The sequence below is a fragment of the Apodemus sylvaticus genome, chromosome 10 (genome assembly GCF_947179515.1).
Source record: "Apodemus sylvaticus chromosome 10, mApoSyl1.1, whole genome shotgun sequence".
NCBI lineage: Eukaryota > Metazoa > Chordata > Mammalia > Rodentia > Muridae > Apodemus > Apodemus sylvaticus.
The window spans coordinates 71,122,848-71,144,218 of record NC_067481.1 but is presented as its reverse complement, the minus strand read 5'-3'; the positions used below and the strand labels follow the sequence as shown (position 1 = coordinate 71,144,218).

Below are 21,371 nucleotides of genomic sequence, written 5' to 3'. Positions count from 1 at the left end.
CTGAAAGACACTGGCCAGTCTTTCTCCTGACTTCTCTTCATTTACCTGTTTGGGTTTTTTTTTCCCCCTCCAAATTCTTGGGTGAGATGTCACTAACCAGGTCCCCTCCACTGTCTGTAGTAGAGTTAAAAGCCAGGAGAGGAAGAGTGAGCACAGCATCTGTGGGGCTCAGTGTGTTACAAAGACTAGAGCAGGGGCTCCTACGATCCTCTCACAAGGCTGGGCTGGAGAATTGTTTATTCTCACATTGGATACATATCAGAAAATGTTTTTGTATGGGTCAGAGTCTCAGCAGGAAGCAGATACACCCCTTCCCTCCAGCCACTCAAAGGGAGAGGAGTTTAAGGAAGGGTCATTTGTGAAGAGGGGAGGGGAGGCAGCATTGAGAGAAATATAAAGGGAAGGTAATCCACCAGCAGGAGCTGCTACAGTAGGGAGCCGCACCTAAGAGCCACAGGAGAGTGTTACTGGAGCAAACTGGCACTGCTGAGCTAGCAAGGGGGAGCTGGGGAGGAAGCACCCCGGGGTCCTCTACTGCTCCATCCTCAGCTGGGTCTTCAATTGGCAAACACAACTGGAAACAGGAAGACACAGAGGAAGGCAGATGGGTTTCCCCCTGGCTGAATCTCGGGCAGTGTAGAGAAGGACAGAGAAGCCAGGTTGGTGGGGTAGCACCCAAAGACACCCAGCATTGGCACCCACGGCAGCCATTTTAATAATGGAAGCTGTGAGCTGCTCTTCCTGCTCTTCTCTTCCCGTCAGCATCCTCAGTGTATAGGTCCACAGGACCATGACCGCAAGGACAGGAAGCCACAGTAAAGGTGTCAAGAATCCAGCACAGCAGCGGCACAGTTCTCTGAGTAAATTTAGCACCTATTACCCAAGACGGGAGAACTTGCCTTTAATCCCCGGAACTCACATAAACGTGGAAGGAAAAAACCGACTTCATAGTTTTCCATTGACTTTTTACACATGTGTTATGGCATGGGTATCCATACACACATACATATATAGCATGTACTCATACACAATAATATGAAAAAGGATTCTAGCACAGGGATGGGGTTCACATCATGGAGAGACAACTAACTACCTCTACTTAGCTTAGTAATTAAAAGGTTAACATGCATGTTCATGAATATTGCTGAATTATCAGCAAAACGCCCATGGAGCGACAGATAACCAGAATTGGGAGACTGCTTACAGGATGACTTCCCAAGATTCCTTAGGGCTCCTGCTCTTCCTGCTCTGGATGTGGACAAAATGGCACTAAGATGGGCAAGGAGCCAGGCCCTGGAGCCACTTGGCTTCTTTCTGTTGGGCCAGAGCCCGGGCTGTCTCGGCTGTTGCAGAAGGTGCAAACGTCTCACCTGAAGCTGGGACAGGTTGGCCTTAGGGCAGCAGCTCTTCTACCAGGCCCTGATGGCGGGCGGCGGGCATGGAGAAGAGCAGGCTAGCTGGGGCTGGAGCAGGTTCTGAGGGCTGTGTCTTCCCCTCATGGCTGGCCTTTGAGCCCCTCTCCTCCCAGCCTGGAGCTGGGGGGGGGTCTAGAGCTCTGCCCCAGGGGCTATTCAGCGGGCTTGCTGTCAGTACACTACAGCTTTAACCCGCCCCACCCCCTTCCCTTCTCCATATTGCTCTGGTCCTGCTCGCTCTGGCCCAAAGGTTTTTTTATTTGTTTCTCATTAAGGGTGGTTGTAACCCACCATGTGGTTGCTGGGATTTGAACTCATGACCTCCGGAAGAGCAGTTAGTGCTCTTAACCACTGAGCCATCTCTCCAGCCCCTTAAAAAAGTTTTTGAAGTTTTATTTAATGTGTGTGAAGGGGCTGGGGGTGTCACACGTAGAGGTCAGAGAACAACAATTTTGTTGAGTCGCTCTCTCCTTCCACCTTTATGAAGGTTGAGGGCATTGAACTCAGATTTCTAAGTTTAACAGGTGATAAGCATGTTTACCCACAGAGCCATCCTGATGCCTCCGCCCTCTCTTCTTAACTCTTCAATGGCTGCACTAAAAACTAAAACAAAAACCAAACCAATAACAAGAAAACTCCCCCATATATAAAAACAAAAACACATACATTAAAAACACAAACAGAAACCCCCGCCATCATCATTGTAGAAATCTGCCTTGTAGCAAACACGGAAAGAGTGAAATGACTCATGGTTCTGTCAGCCTTCCTCCAAAACAAAACAGAAGACCAAGGCTTCTGTAGAGTCCTCTAGGTCCATGCATTCTGGACACACATTGACTGAGTGCTCTGCTGTGAGTCTGGTGTACACCTGGAGGTGTCATGTCCATCAGGAGTGGGAGAAAGGCTCTGAGGCAGATCACACTGTCCTGGTTCCCAGGCTGGCTAAGAGATTGGTCATCCTCAGCTTCCCATGATGCAAAGCTCCGGTTACTGTCTATGTGATCCAAGGCCTTTTATTTTCCTTTGTTCAAAACCAATATATCCAAATATATTGCCTGGGGTAGTGGCGCACACCTGTGTTCCCAGCCCTTGATGGACAGAGGCAGGAAGGTCAAGACTTCCAGGTCAGATTTGGCTGTACAATGAGCCCAAAGCCAATTTGGGGTACATGACATTTTATCTCAAAAGCAAACAAACAGCCGACTCGACAGAGACTCGACAAAATTGTTGTTCTCTGACCTCTACATGTGATACCCCCAGCCCCTTCACACACATTAAATAAAACTTCAAAAGGAAATCATAGAGTCAGGAGACAGAGGCAGGTAGATCTCTGTGAGTGCCCAGCTAGTTGGTCTACATAGTGAGTTCCAGACCATCCAGAGCAACACAGCGAGACCCTGTCTCAAAATATAGGCTAAGCTGAGTGGTGGAGGCAGAGGCAGGAGGATCTTTGAGTTAGAGGCTAGCCTGGTCTACAGAGAGAGTTCCTGAATGGCCAGAGCTACACAGACCTTGTCTTGGAAGAAAAATAAAAACCCACAAACAACAAAACAATAGATATGTCTTTCTCAATAAATATGTGTGTATGTCACTCTGGTGCTCAACATACCCTTGGATAGATGTGCAAGTTGTGAATAATTTCTTTCTTTTAAAATTACATTTATTTATTTAATGTGTACTTAAGTGGAAGGAGACACGTGTGCCAGCTGCGTGTGTGGAAGTCAGAAGGCAGCTTGTGGGACTGGGGCTCAAACTCAGGGCTTCAGGCTCTGGGGCAAGCACCCTTACCGAGCACTCGAACTGGCTCCTGAACAACTTCTTTTTCATGTTTCCTGAGGCTTCCTGGTGTTTTCTTTACAAACGCTGCAGTTCTAGACACCTTTGTACAGTCACTTTTGCTTGGGTGTGATTAGTTCTTAGTTCTGGAAAGCAATTTGCTTGGTCCAAGAGTGGACACAGTTTTAAAGCTGCCTCTTTCCAATCACAGCAGCAGTTCACCGTGTCAGTCAGCATTATCTTACATCAGGAGTACACACAGCAGCATTTGTTTCCATTGTCACTCCTGTGCCCACACTACAGCCGCCCCTAACAGTCCCCCACATCAGCAGCAGCTCCCCCGGTACCCCCTTCCCTCAGCAGTACATTTTGGTATAGACATACTGCCTTATATCAAGTAGGCCCTGATTTATTTATTTATTACTTATTTATTTATTTATTTAGTCAATTAGACTAAGATTCAGGAGGAAACCAGAGGAACCATATGCAGGGGCAGGGAGGGGAAGCATTTTGGTAAGCTCTTGGTCTAGAACTAAGCTGATCAAGGCCTTCCTTGACTTTGGAGCACCATGTAGGAGCCCTGGAGACGGTGAGAAAGGGAAGGCCTTTGGGTGGTGGAACAGTAAGGCCATCCTGTGGGCCCACAGCCAGGCGTTTTCCCCATGGAAGCGCTGCTGTGTCTTGAACAAGGTCTGTCACTCTGAGATCACTGGCTCTGTGGAATTCTCAGCGAGCCCTGCCCTGCTCACTGCCGTCTCATTCAAGTTACTGCATGAGACCCATGTGAGGTAGGGCTATCTGATCTTGGGCTTCCTGCCCATTTTTCTGGGAAAAATGAATCTAAGCGAAATGTTTTCCTTTATAAATTATCCAATTTCAGATACTCCAGACTATTCTGGCTCTCGAGACCTCACGCCACCCCTGGCATTACTGAACTATCCCCTAGTTCCAGGGTTCACTCTCTGTCCATGAAATGAGCATAAGTCCCCTGGGGTTTCCTGGGCTACTTTCCATAACCTTTAAGATGGGAAATCCCAAGCCAGCCACAGTTGATTGCTCTCCTACCTCTTAGCTGTTCTTGTCTGAGGCGCTCTACACTCCGGCACCTGGAAGAGGAAAGGACGTGAATAGCGGGTTGGAGACAGATGGAGTAATGCGGATTTATCTGTGACACGTTCTCCAAGAGCCACGGAGATGTGGGCTAGCTGCACACAAGCTGAGACACACACAGTGGCGTAGCTTCCATACCAGGCCCTTTCTACTGAGACTGGCTTCTCAGTGAGCCTCAAATGCTTGTGAACTCAGATAAACCTCAGCACGCTTCCATCTCAAGGCTCAGGGAATAGAACTGATCTCTTCATATATCTTTACCGATGGAGTCGCTCATCAGCTATATAGTGAACACCCTATGGCCATATCACCCTGAATGTGCGGATCTCACCAGTTACCGAACACCTACTACTCTACATGCTGGACACTGTCCTAGGACTCTGAGGATGCAGCAGTGGACAGAGGTACTTGCTCTTAGGGAGTCTGTGGTGTTCTTGGAAATGCTAACAGCTGAATAAATAAACAAACATATAGTAGTCACAGGAAATAAAGTGCTATGAAGAGAAAAAAAAGGGTAAGAAAATCAAGAAGAGTAGGGGATGTTGAGAAGGAGTTTCAAAATTTTGAATAGTGGGGCTGGGATGTAGCCCAGTTGGTCGAATGTTTGCCTAGCAAGTACAAAGCTCTAGGTTTGAGCTCCAGCACCTCATAAGCATGTGTCTGTGATCATTATACTTGGGAGGCAGAGGCAGGAGAACTGGAAATTCAGAATCATACTTGGATATACAGTAAATTCAAGGGCAGGCTAGAATCCAGAAGATCCAGAAGGGGGAAAAAAAGAGAGAGAGAGAGAGAGAGAGAGAAAGAAAGGTCTACAAACACAGGCACATGCACGGATTGGTTGGGTATCCAAGAGTGAAAAAAAAAAAAAACAACCCAAGAATTGAGGATCTGAACCCAGTGGATTATGGGAAAGTGGCTCCCAGGGTCAGGAACAAGAAAGTTTAAAGTCTGAAGGTGACAGACAGCTTGCCTGGTGTGACCAGAGAAGACAGTTGTGTGACCAGAGTAATGAGGAGGAGGCGGAGGAGAAAGGATTGAGAAGTAGAGAGAAGGTCCTGCAATTGCAGGGCATTAGAGGAAAGCCTGTATGCAAATTTAGGCTTTGCCCCCAAGAGTGGAGCCACTAAAGGGGTTTATAGAGAGAAATTACATCATTTCTAGAAGCACTGTTGAGAATAGACTTAGCAAAGGTAGAACCATTCAGCCAGAGAGCCAGCTACTGCAGAGACCCCAGGGACACTGGTTGCTTGGACAGAGGAGCAGCATGGAGGTGTTGGGGTGTGGTCAAATTCTAGAACGTGGAGCTAACAGGCTTTGCCGATAGATTACAATTGAGATTCTTTTTTAAAAGATGCAGGAGGGCCAGGCAGTGGTGGCACATGCCTGTAATCCCAGCATTCTGGGAGGCAGAGGCAGGTGGATTTCTGAGTTCGAGGCCAGCCTGGTCTACAGTGTGAGTCCCAGGACAGCCAGGGCTGTACAGAGAAACCCTGTCTCCAAAAAACCAAATCCAAAAAGAAAAAAAAAAAACTTAAAAAAAAAAAGATGCAGGAGGATCTGGACTGGAGGTTATTCTACTTTGATTTCTGATGCTGTGATAAAACTCTGTGTGCAAAAGCCCCCTGAGGGGAAAAGGGTTTATTTCATCTTAACACCTCCACGTCATAATCCATCATTAAGAGAAATCATAGCAGGAACCTGGACTAGAAACTAGAAGCAGAAGCTGCTTGCTGGCTTCTCTGGCTCATATTCTGCTCAGTCTCTTAGACAGTCCAGGTTGCTTAGGGATGGTGTCACCGACAGTGGGCTAAGCCCTCTTACATTAATCACTCCAATTCCTCACAGACATGGACACAGGAAAAGATGATTTCTCTGATTGGGATTCCTTCTTCCCTGGTCACTCTAGGTTGTGTCAAGTTGACAACAGAAACTAGTCAGAGCAGGGTCTGGGTGTGTGAGGTACAGGTGCCCGCAGCAGTGCAGGCCGGGTAGTGGGACAAGGTGACTGTTGGGGAGACGTTAAATACTGATGTCTTCGAGGCATGCTGCTAAAATGTGAATCTGGAGGGGCTGGGATCGAAGGGTGGGCGTTCTCAGCACGTAGCTCTTTAGTGTCATGGTGTAGGAGAAGATGATCAAGAGGGTGGATGTCAAGAGAAGCTGTGGACAACAGAAGCCCATTCAACTGCTCAGCAAAGGTGCCGGGGGACTCTATGTAGGAGGGCCAACAGGACGGGAGCCAGGGAGGGTGAACAGCGTATACAGACAGGCCGTGTACTGTGAAGACGGAGAACAAAAGACCGGATGTAGCATCTTGCAGCTACCTGGTCACAGCAGGGCTGGCAGAACGGATGGGATGAGCAAGAAGATGGGTTGACGAATGGAGGTAGCTACCACAGCAGGAGGGACTGCAGAATGGAAGAGAAATTAAACTGGCTCTCCACTTTCCTCACAGGCGGACTGCAAAGCCGTCCACCCACAGCACCTGGAACTGGAACTATGACTAGGGCCAGGTCCCCCCAGTTTTCGGGCTCCGTCCATTTCAGGCTTCATAAGCCTGCCAGCTCTCTGCTTCTCCATTGCTATGAAGTCAGCTCCAGCTCACACTGCCATGGGTAGCCTAAGGATGCACGTCCAGTCGAGGGCTGCTGAGAAAGTCCCGTGTTCTTATAAACCACGATCTCATCGCATCCTCCCTGATGTGATGGGAGGCTCAGGGGCTCCTGTTCTCGCCCACAGGGATACAGCTCATCAGACATGCCATTAGCAGAGAGGTAACTTCAGATGCCAATGAGCCTATGAAGACAGTAGCATGGAGCAAGGGACAGAAGCTACTGCCTGTACCGTCAGCCGGGCTCTCTGGTGATGCCTGGTTAGCCATACCGGCTGACTAGCTACAGAGCCAGAAGGAGAACTCCCTCACTCCTGATATTGTGGGCTTTTCTCCATCACAACCACAAAGACCTTTTCACTGATGGAGCTTTGGAAAACACTAAAGACAGACAGACAGACAGACAGACACACACACACACACACACACACACACACACACACACACACTGAAGACATTTATAATCCTACTTCTCAGCAGTAACTACAGCTAGCATTTGGTATTAACTGGGGCGGTGGCACATGCCTGTGATCGCAGCACTGGGGAGGCAAAGGATAGAGGATCAAGTCTAAGCTCAGCCTGGTCTACACAGGCCAACAAAATGAGACTGTCTCATAACACAAAAACAGTGCAAAACAAGAGACAAAAGCAGTTCATAGACATCCTTCCAGACAGGTTTTTTTCCTTATATATATTTTAGACAGGGTCTCGAGCTGCTCAAGTTGGCCTTGAACTCCTGACCCTGATGACTCCATTTCTCACATTCTGGGATCACAAGTATATATCGCTGTGTCTGGCTTACAACGTAAAACTGGGAGGAAGGAAATGAAAGCAAGCTCTGTGTGGTGGCACATGCCTGCAATCCCAACGCGCAGAGGCTGAGGCAGGGGGACTGCAGGGAGTTTGAAGTCAGTCTGGAATGTACAGTGAGGTCCTGTCTCAATAATGGGCCACATGTCTCACTGGTCAGAGCACTGGCTGCTCTTTCAGAGAACCAAGATTTGATTCCCAGTATACATGTGGTGGTTCACAACTGTCCCAAATTCTAGTTCCAGGGGATATGATGTACTCTTCTGGCCCCCATGGACACCAGACATACATGTGGAACACATACATGCAGGCAAAACATCCACACACATAAATAAAATTGTCTTTTATTCATTAAATAAAAATGGTGGCACATGCTTTTAATCCCAGCACTTGGGAGGCAGAGGCAGGCAGATTTCTGAGTTCAAGGCCAGCCTGGTCTATAGAGTGAGTTCCAGGACAGCCAGGGAGGGCTACACAGGAAAAAAAAAGGAAAGAAAGAAAATTTAGTTATAAAACCAAAAAGAGAAATCATGAACACTATTTTGTGACTTGAATTATTACTAAATCTGTTATGAAATCCTCTTGTCATATAAGTTTCCTCTTCGGGATAATTTTTGTTTCTTAGTACTTTACATGTGTCTTCTCACAATCTATTATCTAATACTTAAACACTGGCCTTGTTTCTAGTGCGTGCCATCAAAAGTCAGTGTGGTAACGAATGATCTGGTGTCTTTTATTTTCCTCAGAAGTGGGTGGAGGCTCCAAATCTCAGACTGTTTCCTTCCGTTATTAAACACAAGGGTCATTGCCTGGTGTCATGGTCTCATAGCAGCAAGTGGGGGTTGGGGGAGGAAGGTGGAGCTCCAGACACCAAGAAGTTTGGCTAAGAGGCTAAGTCAGACAGGCCCTAGTCTCTCTTCTCCCTTAAGGACCTGTGTATCAGGAAAACAATAGGCTCCTCCCATCGGCACCACAAAATCCATGGGGATTCCCCACCTCAGCCAGAGCACAAAGTCCTTCTCTGACCCCAGGAAAAAGCCCATTCCAGCCCCTTGGGGAAATCCCCATGGGTAAGCTCCCCTGCAACCCCCCAAGAGTGGCGGAAAAGTCCTGGCTTGGGGTCAGAGATGCAGGGACACTCCCAGGTTTGCTCTCCATCTCCTGCGTGGGACTGCTAGGGACAGTTTGTGCCCTTGGAGGCAGTGCCTAGACGGCAAGAGAGTCCCAAACCTGAAGGCCACCACACTGAGGAGTGCATCCAAATGCTGACATATTCCAAGCCATCCCTGAAGGTCACCACCTGGCGAAGGCATGTGCTGCAGGTCGGCTGCAGACTCTGCTGACTGTGCACCTGCAGCTAGTAACGGTGAACTCACTGCCGTGGCATCCACACATGCTACTCCAGAGGCCTTAACTAGCCCATCCACAAGATGGGTATGATAACATCAACCTCACTGGCTTGTTGTGAGGACTAAATCAAACACTGGTAAATACACAGGTATCCGGTGTCCAACAAAGCCAAAGGCCTGGAGGGTTGCCCCCATCATGCTCCATGACACAGACACAGACCACTTTGCAGTTTACTCTAGTGGACAGAGTTAGTTGTCCTCTACCCAGTCACTACACCATCCGGACACTCCTGACATAAAATGCATCAATGCATCATGGTTCATGTACTGGTCCCAAATGCACATCCCCATTCCTAGCTCCAGGACACTTTAAGGATGAGAAGTGCCACCATTATGTCCTCTCTACTAATAAGGAAACTAGCTTAGATCATTAGGTACGCTGCCATGTAACAGCAGGAAGAGGGTGGGGAAGGTCAGATCCCTGGGGACTAATTTTGATGGGAGCAATGGGCTTGCAGAGGGGTGTGGGGGTAAAATGGAGCAGCCAATTCACAAGGGATGCCCTTAGGAGGGGCAGCACCCCACCACCACCCTGCCCCTGCCACACTCACCTAAGTCCCCAACCCCTCTTCCTGGGATCTCCTGCAGATGCCCAGGGCCTATGAAAAGAGGGTGGAGTGTCCTGCCAGCAAGGGACTTGAGAATCCGCAGCCCGGGGTGACCGAGAGGACTGTTAGTCACCTGCCTTGGAGCTGGCTGACTTGCTGTGAGCCAGCAAGGACTCCCTCCCACCAGACCATAAGCATCTGGATTTACTAATTTCTGTGAGCCTGAGACCAGGACCCCAGGCGCAGTGAAGGAGAGGCAGCTAGCTAGACTTAATCCAGGGATAAGAGGGAAGGAACAGAGGATCCAGGGCTCAGATGACCAAGAATAGCCTCCCTTTCCCCTACTGAATGGGACACCTGTGGAGAAGCAGGCCTGTGGCTGATTCATCTGCATGGCTCCACCACACCCAAAAGGTTACTCCTCAGAGAACTGAAACCCAGTAATCGTAATTGATTGGCATTGTCAGTGCGCAGGAGGCAGTTGGCATCTGCTGTGCATGCCTGAGCCATCAGGGCAAGGGGTCTGTCTTCTTGAGTCAATGCATCCTGGCCAAGATGGCTCTGGACAGGACAGCAACCTTTCCTCTCTAGCATCTGTTGAGAGTGTCTCCTCCCTCTCCACGTCTGGAGAACATGGCTAACTTTCCCTTCCTTAGTCAAAGGGAGAGCATTCGGAGGAAATTATGTGGTGCTAGGTGCTTCCCTGGTGATGGCAGTGGGCTGGCTATATGGTAGAGTGTCTGCTTGCTGGAGTCACAGGAACTCCCCAAGCCACCAGCACTCAGGAGGCAGAGGTAGGCAGATTTCTGAGTTCGAGGCCAGCTTGGTCTACAGAGTGAGTTCCAGGACAGCCAGGGATATACAGAGAAACCCTGTCTCGAAAGAGAGAGAGAAAAGGAGAGAGAGAAAAGGAGAGAGAGAGAAAAGGAGAGAGAGAGAGAGAGAGAGAGAGATTCATTATCTCCTTGCACAGACTAAAACTGTGGTCAGACTAGCTAATAGTTTTCAACCTGTCAGCCTCACTATGCCAACAGACTACATGACTGCAAATAACCTGGGTGCCTAACGCCTCACCTGTCAATGCATGTATCTGTCATTTCAGCTATTTGGGGTGACAAGGTCAAGGCTACAGAGTGAGTCTTAGGCCAGTCTGGGCATAAGCTGTCTGGAAGTAACACACACCTACCTACACTGCAGCTACACACACTACACACACACACACACACACGAACAAAGAATCCAGACAACACATCAGTAAGAACAAAACTGAGAGTGCTAAAGACCACAGTGAAGCAAGGGGGAGATGTGGAGGTTGGAGAGCATCTGACCCAAGGGTGGATCCCCTCGAGTGTGAAGCCACGTGGCAGCGATGGGCGTGGCACCTCGCTCAGCTCAGCAAGCATGTGCAGATGTCTGTTTTGGATCAGCTGTGGAGCCAGTGCTGGGAATACTCTAAGGCTGGGGCTGGGGCTAGGGTAGGCTGGATGTGGGGGAACCCTGAGAAGCAGCCACTTCTGCACATGCGTGTTAAATCAGGTTCCCTCCCTCCCCCCCTCCCACCTTGCACCCTCCCCTTGGTCAGACCCTGCTCTTCCGTGCTGGGGCCTGCACAGAGAACAGTATAGACTTGTCCAGCTGGCTGGCCCAAGGGAAATTCTACCCTCCCTGAGTCACCACCCAGCAGGAGCTGTGCACAAGCTCTGGACTACAAACAATCATTGTGCTTGCTTCGCCAGGCTGCTCTGCTTCCCAAAATCCCCTGTGATGTGTTGGGATGGAATCTGGATCCAAAAACTTCCCCACTTCCACCCTAGCAATCACACGCCACTTCATGAGATCGACTTCCACACATAAAAAACCATGATCTTAGACTCAAGAGTTTATCTGTAGTCAGGTCCAAAAGAAACCCAGGACAAATGCCTGTTGGCGCACTGGCTGCCGGGATCACTCGGGACCCGTGTCTCCTCTGCTCTCCTATCTTAAACCTCCAGCTCAAGGGCTTTCTTTGCTTTCTTCCCCCCTTTCCCCCCCATTTCTGATTCCTATATAACCCAGCCATTTGCTCTCAGCTCTTGGTCTGCCACGCCCCCCATCTCCTCTTTCTTCTGCTTTCCACCCCTTTCCACCCCTGGTGGCTCAGTTCAGTCTGTTGGCCATGTCCAAGGCACTACTTTTTATTCTTGCTCTAGACTCTTCCATATGCCCCTTGGCTGGACTTTCCCTTATATCTGCAACAAAAATCTCAACTATACCTCGGAGTGATCATATACTCATTTCATTTACTTATGGTCTGGAGTACCCAAGCCCCTCTCTGCCTCATTGGCTGGAAGCCCACTGGGATCCCCTCTCAACTCACTGAGAGGGCCCCAACCTACCGGATGGCACGAGCGCCATTTGCCCTCTCCAGGAAAACGAGTCTAGGGACAGTTTCCTTCAGCACCATCTTTAGGCTAGATATATAAAGTTACAGTGCACAAGTCCCAGCACATGGCCTTGTCCCACTGCTGTGGCCCAGCACAGTTGCTGGCTGAAAAAAACAAAACAAACCAAAAAAAAAACCAATCATGGTTGAGGAGAAGGCTTGCTGTGGATATTGAGGGAGAGAACAGCCAGAGGCATCCAGAAGGGTCCAGACTGAACAGGGCCGGCAGAATGAACCAGGTAATGAAACAGGAGTCTGAGTCAGGGCAAGAGCGTGCAGCACGGGAACTGAGAGGACCAAGAGACTGAGTAGCCAAAATGGCGGAGGTATGAAGGAGTCAGAGAAGCTGTGGGAAGGGAAGAGAGGTTGAGGGTAGGCAGTAGGACATGGCAGCCTAGATGACTCTGTAACCGGAAGTCAGCAGTCCTGAGTAGGGACCGAGGGGGCCTAGAGCCAGAGTCTGCTTGATATGGTAACTAGGCACCTCAGTGCTGTCTGAGACCTGACTGCCTAGGACTAGCCACACTCACTGGTGATCCTGTGGCCACTCCCTACCTCTGTCTCTCTGTGTCCCCTCCCCCCTCGCCATCACCTTCTCCCATCTTCTCTCCCTCTGCCAAGAGCTCAGGAACCCAGGCTGGGGTAATGGCCCTTGAAAGCTGCACAGTGTGCACACAGCTCTGGCTGCCTTTGAATTCTTCCAGAAGGAGGGTCTACTTGTCATGAGCTCCTGGAAAGGCAGTGAGATCTCACACAGGCGAAGAACTACTATGTTTACCTGTGTTTTCTCTACGTGTGCTTGCTTGTCTGTATGTACACTTCGTGCAGGCAGGTGCTTGGGGAGGCCAGAGGACAGCTTCAGGTGTTTCTCAGATGACCTCCACCTTGTTTTGTGACAACAGGGTCTCTTCAAATATCTGGAGTTTTATTGGTGACTTAGTGAGTCTAGGGTTCTACCTTTCCCTCATCCCACACAGCCGGGATTACAGGCACATGCCATCACACTCGGGTTTTCTGTGAGTTCTGAGGATCAAACTAAATGGTCTTCCATTTGTGCAGTAAGCGAGTGCTTTGTGGACTGAACTATTTCCCCAACTCTGTTAGTCTGTTGAAACAGGGTTTTGCTAGGCAGGCAAGGATGGCCTAGAACTCACCATGTACCCCAGTCTGGCCTCGAACTTGTGGCTTTCCTCCTCTATCTCCTGATGCTGGAATTACAGATATCTACCACCTTACACAGATGACCCTCTAACACACACACACACACACACACACACACACACACACACACACACACACACACACAGAGAGAGAGAGAGAGAGAGAGAGAGAGAGAGAGAGAGGGAGAGGGAGAGAGAGAAGGTACAATACAAACCTGAACCCTGAGCAGAGAGGGATGACTTTAGACCTTGCCCATATCTAAGAACATGGAGACATGAAGTCAGGCTAGGGATGGTAACCAGGGAAGTGTCTAGCGACACCGGCAATGCTTTGAAGAGTCTAAAGCTCCACTGGTTGAGGAAAGCCTTTGCCTCCCAAGACTCCAGAGATTAGAGAACATCTTGCATGACTCAGCCCTGCGTGTTTCCTTCATGTCAGGCTGTCAACTGAGAAGAATGAGCCTGCAATGAGGGATCCTGCGATGAAGAATCCCTCCCCAGAGGGACAAAAGTCCCCAGGAGACCTTGGGCTACATCCTGGGTCCCCGCTCTCTACCCAGGACAAGACACAGATGCCTACAGGAGTGGAAGACTGGGAGCACACCCCTCCCCCCAGCACCTCCAGAGGCCAGAGCCCTCCTCCCAGCCCCAGTTCAATGGAAGTAAATCTGTAGGGCTTCAGGCTTCTCCTGAACTCCCAAGCTGTCTCAAGATGAATAACTGAGATTGTTTTTCACCCCATGTTTTCAGAAACTGTTGTTTTAAAAAGATATAACCATCCCAACTGTTTACATGACCCTTGGGAAATCTCTACAGACAGAGTTCTCAGTTCACAATTGTAGCCAGGACTAAAAAGAGTTATGCTTGTGCCTTGCATGATGGAGCTGTGTACTTGGCTCTGGTTTGTTTTGTTTTTCCTGGTGTCTGGTGATGCACTTCATACACAGCAGGTTCTGAGATCCTGGACAATCTGCCCACAACTCAGGTCTGAGGTGGAGATCTTTAAAATGATTTAATAACAATGGTGAGGGATCCTTTAGCAGCACAACAGGAGTCTGCTCTTACGGATGCTGACTTCTAAGTGGGAGGGCCTGTAATTCTGTCCTCTCAGCGCACATGCTCTGACTCTCAGGGTTTACTCTGGATTGTGGCCTCAGGACCCATAAGGTCCCCGTTTCCAGTCACAAAGGGAAGGTGAAGCTCCTGGGGACAAATGAGGGCGAATGCCAGGTCCGGGTCTCTTATTTGGGGTCTCTGTGACTCAGCACTGGGATTAACACCCAGGGAATCAGCCTTCTGTGTTAGAGAGGCTGCTGCTGTCTACACCGACACAGCGGTCTGGCTTGCTGACCTGTCTAGCTCAAAGGAATGAGAACATTTGCTATCACCTCAGGTATAGCCCCAGAGAGTATTCTGGAGCTCTAGAGATGGCTTCTTCACACTACGAAGCCTCCAAGAATTCCCAGTGAAGGGCTGGGGAAATGGTTAAGAGCACTGGCAGAGAACCCAGGTTCTGTTCCTAGCACCTGGCAGGGAGGTTCCCAAGTGTCCCTAACTCCAGTCAGAAGAGACCTGGCACCTTCTTCTGGCTTCCACAGGCACTGCATGCACATCTTGCACTACATGTATGTTCAAAAAACATTCCTACATATAAAATACAAGGGCTGGAGAGATGGTTTAGCAGTTAAGAGCACCAACTGCTCTTCCAGGGGTCCTGAGTTCAATTCCCAGCAACCACGCGGTGGCTCACAACCATCCGTAATGGGAGTCTGGTGCCCTCTTCTGATGTGTCTGAAGAGAGCAATGGTGGTATACACATATGTATAAAATAAATAAATCTTTTAAAAAATAAAAAAAACAAGTAAATAATATCTTTAAAAAAATAATTCCTAACATCAGTCAAGGCAGTGCCAACATCTAAGCCAAACAGAGTCTCCTGACTTCTACCTGTGCTGTACTGAACACCCTGCTAGAGAAATAAGTATGTGGGGTGGGAGGTGAGGGGCAAGCCCTCACATCTGGGAAAAAAAAAAAAGAAGAGTCAGGGCTGGAGTCATGGCTCAGAGGTTATGAGCACTCACTACTCCTGAGGAAGACCTGAGTTCAGTTCCTAGCACCCACATCAGGGGCCTCACAAGCACCTGCAAGTCCAGTGACCTCTTCTAGGGAGCCAGTGACCTCTTCCGGCCTCCGCAAATGTGTATGCTTGTGTGCACTAGTGCACACACACAACACAGGCACTCACTGATATATACAGATAGATATGAAAGACACCCAAAGGCGCCCGTTTGTTTAACCAGAGCCAATGTAATAATGGTGTGCATTTGTAATCTTCATACTCAATAAGCTGAGGCAGGAGGATTGTTAAGTTTGAGGCAGGTCTGGGGCTACACGACAAGACCTTGTCTCAAAACAAACAGTGGTTAAAGACACTCCAGCCTGGAGACTACTGACCTAAAAATAGTACCACAGGAATAGGAAGGGACAAATTTTACAGAGTGGCATCAGGAAATTGCAATTAAGCCAGATGCTGAAAACATAGAGAGGTTCCTGTTGGAAGGTGCATCAGAGGCAGAGAGGACTGAGTAGGCAAAGACTGGGATCTAGGCGGACACACATTGGTGCGGCTGTTGGCCTGTGGTCAGGCCAGTGGCGCCAGTGCACAGGGTCTCGGAGAATGGAAAGGGAGATAATAAAATCAGGCTTTGATTATGGTGGCTGTGGTACCTGCAGCTTCAGGGCGCAGGCAGTTCTCCAGGCAAGGCCTATGAACGTATTTTTAATTCTCCTGATGTAATTGTTGTCTCCGAGGCTTACTGCCTCCGTCTGCTAACCCAGGCCCGGTCCTGGAAGTTTCTAGCCTCCATACAATCTACTTTAGGCCTAGAATGTTTTCAGCTTCTGAGACGCTGAATAAGCTCAGCCTTTCTAGTTCTTTCTGAGATCTGGCTGGATGGTTCAACTCAGCTGTTCTGGCTCAAACTCCTTTACGAGCTGACGGACTTAATCTGGCTTCTCGTTTTTCACTGAACTGCTCTGCCAGGCCTCATATTAAGTTTGGTGATATGCGGTAATATGACTTGTCTGTCTTCACCTGTGTCTAGTTTGTTCTCTCTCTATCACTGTCCTGGGTAAAACTGCCTTGTCCTCTTTTTTTCCCCTCTTTCTCTGCCAGACTCCTTAAGAATCTTCCCTTTCTTCTCTCTTTTCTTTTGGGCATATCCTTTTCTGTCAGATCTTTCTCTGATTTGTCACTTTGTCTGTCAATCAATTAGTGATATCACTTTCAAACATTGATTGGTGCTTCCTTCTACAAACTAACCTTACCTTCATTGTTTGGGATGAAAGGTATATGCTAACAGTGTATCTGTATTCCAGCCAGAAGGGTTAAAGGTATGTGCTAAGGGCAGAGCCACACCACAGCTAGAAACGGGTATTTTTAGTAAATAACACAATCTCAAGGTTCACAGTGTGATCAAATATCCTGTAACAAAGGCCACTCTCCAGGGCAGCTCCCCATAATGGCTGGATGCCCTGGTGTTGGGAGCAGACAGAATCTTGGGTGTGTGATGCCCAGAGTGATGTCCTGGGTTGTTGATGTGAGCCAGCCGTGCCAAGAACACTAACCTCAGACCCATAGGGAAATACAAAACCTTCCTGCCTTCCCCTGGTGTGAGGCTCAGAAAGACGCTAAAGCTGCCTTCTGGTCCAAGTGTGGGTGTTGACAGTATGTGCAGAAAATGTCCACCATACCTTTCTCCCTGCAACACCTCTACCCACACATGCTTACAGCCCAAAGACTGCCTACCTAGAGACTACTCCAGAAACCAGCTGAACCTGACTGCTTGTTCAGCTGTATATAACAACCCGCCTCCCTGTTTATCTGTGATAACCCCACCTACTTGTTCAACTGTATGCAATAACCCTGCCTCTCTGTCAACTGTAAATAATAAACATTCCTGGACTCTCTGGTTTCTCTGTCACAGAGCTTGGACCACCTGATCCCAGCTTTTCGGTGTGTATGTGTGATGATCATTTCTTCATCCCGTAACTGCTTCCAAGTCAGGTCAATTCTTGGAAGCCATGTCAAGGATGCGTACTCTAGGCTAGTCCATTTCTGCCCAGAGAGAGAACTCCAGGGTCCAGTCCTTACCAGGCTGGTTGGGACATTCTTCAAAGTCAGTCTGAGGTGTCTCCTAAGAGATCTTTCTTCCTTTCCCTTCCTTTCCAGGAACAAGAGAGTAACCACTCTCACAGGGCTAACTTTTCCTTTCCATTTCTCCCTCTTGATCTTTCAGTAAATCTGCATTTTCTGGTCCTGCCTGGGGTCTGCTCCCCAGAGGATCTAGAACAGCTGAGGTGCCAGTAAGAAGACTTAAGTGGGTAAAGATGCTTACTGTGTATGCCCGATGACCCGAGTTTGATCCTTGGATCCCACCTAGAAGTGGACCGGGCAAACCAATGCTACTGAAGTTGTCCTGTGACTTCCACATCAGCCATCACACAAGATAATAATTCCAAAAATGGGGCAGTGGGTACATGGTGTGTGTGTGTGTGTATGTATGTGTGTGTGTGTGTGTGACAAAGGCACCTGGAAGCATACGCTACCTTTTTGTCTTGTTGCTTCAGTGTATTTCCATATTTCTAAATCACTGTACCCACCCCTCCACCATCTGCTCCCCCTCTCACTGGCCTCCCAACTACCCTGTTTCTCTGCTTCAATGTCACACCTGTATATGTGAGTTTACAGTTAAATCTCAACGATGCACAAATGGAAACGTGACTTACACTGTCTCCCTTCCAGTCCACTTGCCGTTTCTTTCCTACTGTCTACAGAGTACATACCCCTTACCATACATTTATTCCTTAACTCTACATTCTCAGTATTAGGGATCTATCTGACAGAAATGCTCCTGCAAATGTATAAGAACAAGGATGTTTACCGTCCTCTATAGCTCTGAGGAGGACAATGCAAAGTCCATTAGGAAGAATGAGAAACACTGGTATGTTAACACAGTGGAACATGTATCCCGGGGTTAGTTAAATAGAATACAGTGGCTGAGCATGGTGGTGCACACCTTGAATGCTGGCACTTGGCAGGCAGAGGCAGGGGGATCTCTGTGAGTTCAAGGCCATCCAGGGCTGTATAGTGAGACCCTGTCTGTAAATAAATAAATAAATAACATAACTTGGGGACTGGGGAGATGACCCTGGTGGTTAAAGCACTTGCTATACAAGCATGAGAGCCAGAGTTCAGATCCCTAGAAACCCATGTAAATGACAGGTGGGCATGGTGCTTGTCTGTAATTCTAGCCCTGGGAGGTGGCAACAGAGACAGGAGAGTCCCAGAACAAGTTGGCTAGAAGAAACTGGCAATCCTAGGGAGCTCTGGGTTTGGTTGAGACACCCTGACACAATGAGTAAAGTAGAAAAGAGACTAATGATTCCCTTCACATGCAAGGCAATACCTCATACATACATGCAAAAAGAGGTATGCATAAATATATGCATACCCTACACACACAGGTAAAAAAATAAAACAGATCTCTATGTATTGCCTTATAGGATGTACACTAATAAACTGCTATTGGTAAAATTCTAGTTGCTGGACAAAGAATACAGCAATCCCATATTCATGGCCAAGTTTCAAAGTCAGGCATGGTGACCTGTAATCTCAGTACTCAGGAAGCAGAGGATCACGAATTGAGGCTAGCCTGGGTTACATTGAGAGAGATCATTTTGTCTCAGAAAACCAAGGGCAGAGGATGTGGTTCAGTGGTAGAACACTTGCCTAGCATGCCTAAGGTGTAGGCTTGGTCTCCTTCTCCCAAAGCCCCTTTGGTAGTTTGAGAATATTTGAATGCTTAGTCCTTGGTGAACTGTTTAGGAAGGGTTAGGAGGTGTGGCCTTGTTGGAGTGGGTGTGGTCTTGTTGGAGTAGGTGTGGCCTTGTTGGAGTGGGTGTGGTCTTGCTGGAGTGGGTGTGGCCTTGTTGGGGTGGGTGTGGTCTTGCTGGAGTGGGTGTGGTCTTGTTGGAGGAGGTGTTTCACCAGCCTACACCTGGCCCAGTGTCTGTCTTTCTCTGCTGCTGCCATGTGATCAGGATGTAAAGTCCTCAGTTACTGCACCAGCATTATGCATGCCTGCTTCCCACAGGATGATCATGGAGTAACCTCTGAAACTGTAAGCAAGCTCCCAGTTAAACGATTTCTTTTATGAGTTGCTTTGATCATGGTGTCTCTTCACAGCAACAGAACATTAACTAGCATAAGCCCCCAAAGTTTGAGGAAGTGTGCTAGTTGGAGTTCACCCTGTGGTGTTGGGTGGGCCTTTCACTTTTTTTTTGAGACAGGACTTCTGTGTAGCTTTGGCTCTCCTGGAATTCACTCTGTAGACCAGGCTGGTCTCAAACTCATGAGATATTGTCTGCCTCTGCCTCCTGAGTGCTGGGATTAAAGCCACTGCCTGGTTCAGCCTTTTAGTTTTTATTTTATTGCCTTTGAAATAGTGTAATGATGAATTCTGGGGGACTTTTGTTTGGCTTGGTGTTTTCTGTATTTTTCAACTTTTGTCTTGTTTTGTTTTGAGGCAGGGTTTGTGTAGTCTTAGCTGTCCTGGAACTCTCTTTCTAGACCAGGCTGGTTTTGAACTTACAGAGATCTGTCTACCTCTGCCTCCAGAGTGCTGGAACTAAAGGCTGGCACCACCATGCCCAGCCTATTTTTGAACTTTTAAAATGATTGGTATAGTTAATTTCTCTCATGGAAAAACAAAATTTTAATTTAAAAAGCTTCCTCCTGGGCTGGAGCTATAGCTCAGATGGTAGGATGAATAGTTAGCATGAGCAAAGGCCTAGGTTTGATTCTTAGCATCTCACAAACTTGGGGTAGTAGTGGATGCCTATAATCCTAGCACTTGGAAGGTCAAGGTCATCTTTTGCTATATAGCAACTTTGACACCGGTCTGGGATACATAAGATGGTGTCAAACCAACCAACTCACACTGCCAAAACTGGCAAACAAAACCCAAAAGCACCATAGTTAATTAGAAAAATATTCTTCATATTGCCTTTCCAGAGAAGAAATAATAAAAGGCTCTTGGTAGTTGGGAGCTATTATGGCTTGTATAGCTAAACAGAAATTTGAGACCAGATGAACAGTGCTGGACACAGTGGTAGAATTCTACAACAGAGGGTCTCAACCTGTGGATCACATATTAGATCCTGCATATGAGATATTTACATTATGCTTCACAACAGTTATGAAGTGACAATGATGTAATTTTATGGTTGGGGTCACCACACCAGGAAGAACTGTATCAAAGGGTTCTAGCATTAGGATGGTTGAGAACCCCTGCTCTAGAAGAGGCCCAGTACTTCCTTGGGTGGTAGGTAGATGAGTGCAGAGGCAGGCTGGGAGGAGGTGGGAAGGAGAGGCTGTGTGCCAAGTATGCTCATCTCCAGGATGCTCAGTTCAGGAAAGGCAGTGTGAACAGAGGGGTGCTGGTCTCTATGAACAAAGAGGATGCTGGGCCTGTGAACAAGGGGGATGCTGGGTCTGTGAACAAGGGGGATGCTGGGTCTGTGAACAAGGGGGATGCTGGGTCTGTGAACAAGGGGGGTGCTGGGTCTGTGAACAAGGGGGATGCTGGGTCTGTGAGTAAGGGGGATGCTGGGTCTGTGAACAAGGGGGTGCTGGGCCTGTGAACAAGGGGGATGTTGGGTCTGTGAACAAGGGGGGTGCTGGGCCTGTGAACAAGGGGGGTGCTGGGCCTGTGAACAAGGGGGGTGCTGGGTCTGTGAACAAGGGGGGTGCTAGGCCTGTGAACAAGGGGGGTGCTGGGTCTGTGAACAAGGGGGATGCTGGGTCTGTGAACAAGGGGGATGCTGGGTCTGTGAGCAAGGGGGGTGCTGGGCCTGTGAACAAGGGGGATGCTGGGTCTGTGAGCAAGGGGGGTGCTGGGCCTGTGAACAAGGGGGGTGCTGGGTCTGTGAGCAAGGGGGATGCTGGGTCTGTGAACAAGGGGGGTGCTGGGTCTGTGAACAAGGGGGATGCTGGGTCTGTGAACAAGGGGGATGCTGGGTCTGTGAGCAAGGGGGGTGCTGGGCC

At 48.6% G+C, this 21,371-nt stretch overlaps 2 protein-coding genes across 4 annotated transcripts in view; one reads left to right on the top strand and one right to left on the bottom strand.

Annotated features, from left to right (window-relative positions):
* The window catches only part of Kif3a (kinesin family member 3A), a 315,458-nt gene that overhangs the window by 225,401 nt on the left and 68,686 nt on the right, over positions 1-21,371 (top strand). The gene's annotated exons all lie outside the window — the stretch shown is intronic.
* The window catches only part of Rad50 (RAD50 double strand break repair protein), a 193,780-nt gene that overhangs the window by 146,606 nt on the left and 25,803 nt on the right, over positions 1-21,371 (bottom strand). For all 3 annotated transcript variants that reach the window (XM_052197273.1, XM_052197276.1, XM_052197274.1), the window contains one exon: positions 4,257-4,297. The gene's annotated coding sequence lies outside the window, so the exon portion shown is untranslated. The remainder of the gene's footprint in view (positions 1-4,256; positions 4,298-21,371) is intronic.